This window comes from Budorcas taxicolor, chromosome 16 (genome assembly GCF_023091745.1).
Source record: "Budorcas taxicolor isolate Tak-1 chromosome 16, Takin1.1, whole genome shotgun sequence".
Lineage (NCBI taxonomy): Eukaryota > Metazoa > Chordata > Mammalia > Artiodactyla > Bovidae > Budorcas > Budorcas taxicolor.
In genome coordinates, this window is record NC_068925.1 from 30429108 (window position 1) to 30432312 (window position 3205).

The following is a 3205-nucleotide window of genomic DNA, read 5'->3' on the forward strand; positions in this document are numbered from 1 at the left end:
AGTCTCTCACTTAATGTTTTTATGAAATGGAAGTTTCTTCCCATAATTGGCTTACATACATCCTATAGCCAGCTTTGTTTTACCCAGTCCATTCTTCACTACAATATTTTAACTTATAAAAATATTTATATATTAAATTTTATTAAAAGATATTTTGGTGAATATTTTTATTTTATAATTTTGTTGCAGGAAGGGGGATCCCCTTCCAGGGCCCTAGAGTGGGCTCTTATCTAACACTCAGACTTCCCTGGTGGTCCAGTGGCTAAGACTCTGCACTCCCAATACAGGGGGCCCTGGTTCAATACCTGGTCAGGGAACTAGATCCCACATGCCACAGCTAAGAGTTCGAATACCACAACTAAGGAACCCACGTACCACAACTAAGACCTAGCACAACCAAATTTTTTTAAAAAAGCAAATATTAAAAAACAAACAAACAAAAAATAACACTCAGAAATGAATTGTCTGAGGAGACACACGTGCTGACAAAGAGAAAGTCTTTGCTGGGAAAGAGCACCCAGGCAGAGAGCATCAGGGTAAGGGAATCCAGGAGAACTGCTCTGCCATGTGGCTCACAGCCTCAGGTTTCAAGGGGATGGGATTAGTTTCTGGGTTGTCTCTGGCCAGACATCTTGCTTGGCACATATTTGGTCTGACTCAGGTCAGAACTCAGGTCCCTGGTGACACACGCTTCTCTCAGCCAACATAGATGCCAGTGCAAAGGAATCTAGGAGGCTGATAGGACAATATTATGGGCTGGTGTCTCCTCCCTCCTTTTGGCCCCTCCTGAATTCTGGTTTGTTTTCAGAGGCAGCACCACGTTGCTCACAGGGACCTTCTGTTGTGAGACAACACATGTGAGTGGTTATCATTGTTCTTGGCCAAGACGGGCAGTTTTGGTCAGTGGTTCCCTAATAACTTACAAGTGTACAAGTGAAAGTCGCTCAGTTCAGTTCAGTCGCTCAGTCGTGTCCAACTCTTTGTGACCCCATGAATCGCAGCACGCCAGGCCTCCCTGTTCATCACCATCTCCCGGAGTTCACTCAGACTCACGTCCATCAAGTCAGTGATGCCATCCAGCCATCTCATCCTCTGTCATCCCCTTCTCCTCCTGCCCCCAATCCCTCCCAGCATCAGAGTCTTTTCCAATGAGTCAACTCTTCACATGAGGTGGCCAAAGTACGGGAGTTTCAGCTTTAGCATCATTTCTTCCAAAGATATCCCAGGGCTGATCTCCTTCAGAATGGACTGGTTGGATCTCCTTGCAGTCCAAGGGACTCTCAAGAGTCTTCTCCAATACCACAGTTCAAAAGCATCAATTCATGTCTGATTCTTTGCGACCCCATGTTCTATACAGTCCATGGGATTCTCCAGGCAGGAGTAGGTAGCCATTCCCTTCTCCAGGGGATCTTCCCAACCCAGGGATCGAACCCAGGTCTCTAGCAGCAGCAGATTCTTTACCAGCTGAGCCACAGTCTTATCTAAGAAGGGTGAGGCAGGAGTCAGATGAAGAGGGGAGGTTCTAGATACCTTAGGGCTATCTTTGGACAGCTTGTTTTGAATAATGTAACTCTTGGTTCCTCCTTCCCCTGTGCTCATCCCATCCCACCGTCCCCACCCCCCCCCCCACCCCCCACCCCCGCCCTTCCCCCACAACCCCCGGGAGCATCAGAACCTTAGGCCAGGCCTGGAGAAGACCCAGCTACCCAACAGGCTCCTTGAAGCTTTCATTTGATAAACTGCTGTATATAAAACTCTCGAACTCTCCCCTGCACCAGTCATATTATTTCACCTTTTCCTCCTTCCTCTTTCTTTTGGGTTTTTATGAATAGGAGGAAGTAAAGTGTATGAGTTAACTAATGAGGGATCTGATTGTGAGGATCCTTGTTCCACCTACATTTGTTCAGCATCTAATCAAATGACTGTTAAAGGAGATGAGTTTATTTTACTCTGCCCCAGAATACCAAACAAACACTCCTGTCTCTCCAAATAATCCTCAAATGAGGAAATGGTTCAGTTAGGTTGCCTGTGGCTGCCAGTAATAAAAAACATAGCTCAACTCATTTAAACAATAAGGACATCTACTGTCTGGCATACTCAAGTCCTAGTGTGGGGTTAATGTCAGGGGAGACACCATCCACAGCCTCTGGCTCTGTTTCTCTGTGAACCTCTGACTCAGACCTCCTGTGGGTGCTGGTTTCATCTTCAGGCTGGTGCCCAAGATGAAGCCTGAAATTCAGCCTCATGGTCAAATAGGAAAATATTCACAGAGGGGAAGTGAAGCTCACTTTCCAGAAGCCACCACTGATTGGCTTATATTAGGTCACATGCTCTTTTTGGAACCAATCACATCACGGGAGATGTGGGTGCCTGGAGACTAATTAGACCTGTTCCTAAGTTCAGTTCAGTCCAGTCACTCACTTATGTCCAACTCTTTGCGACCCCATGGACTTCAATACACCAGGCCTCCCTGTCCATCACCACCTTCCAGAGTTTACTCAAACTCATGTCCATTGAGTCGGTGATACCATCCAACCATCTCGTCCTCTGTCCTCCCCTTCTCCTCCTGCCTTCGATCTTTCCCAGCATCAGGGTCTTTTCTAAGGAGCCAGTTCTTCACATCAGGTGGCCAGAGTATTGGAGTTTCAGCTTCAGCATCAGTCCTTCCAATGAATATTCAGGACTGATCTCCTTCAGGATGGACTGGTTGGATCTCCTTGCAGTCCAAGGGACTCTCAAGAGTCTTCTCCAACACCACAGTTCAAAAGCACCAATTCTTTGGCGCTCAGCTTTCTTTACAGTCCAATTCTCACATCCATACATGACTACTGGAAAAACCATAGCTTTGACTAGATGGACCTTTGTTGGTAAAGTAATGTCTCTGCTTTTTAATATGCTGTCTAGGTTGGTCTTCACTTTTCTTCCAAGGAGCAAGCAAGCGTCTTTTAATTTTCATGGCTGCGGTCACCATCTGCAGTGATTTTGGAGCCCCCCAAAATAAAGTCTGCCACTGTTTCCCCATCAATTTGCCATGAAGTAATGGGACCAGATGCCATGATCTTAGTTTCCTGAATGTTGAGTTTTAAGCCAACTTTTTCACTCTCCTCTTGCACTTTCATCAAGAGGCTCTGTAGTTCTTCTTCACTTTCTGCCGTAAGGGTGGTGTCATCTGCATATCTGAGGTTATTGATATTTCTCCTGGCAA

The 3205-nt window shown here is 46.1% G+C and overlaps 1 non-coding gene across 1 annotated transcript; it reads left to right on the top strand.

Annotated features, from left to right (window-relative positions):
- Positions 1–244: 244 nt before the first annotated feature.
- Positions 245–317, top strand: TRNAG-CCC (transfer RNA glycine (anticodon CCC)). Its single transcript has one exon. It is a non-coding gene; the product is annotated as a tRNA-Gly (tRNA).
- Positions 318–3205: the final 2888 nt, after the last annotated feature.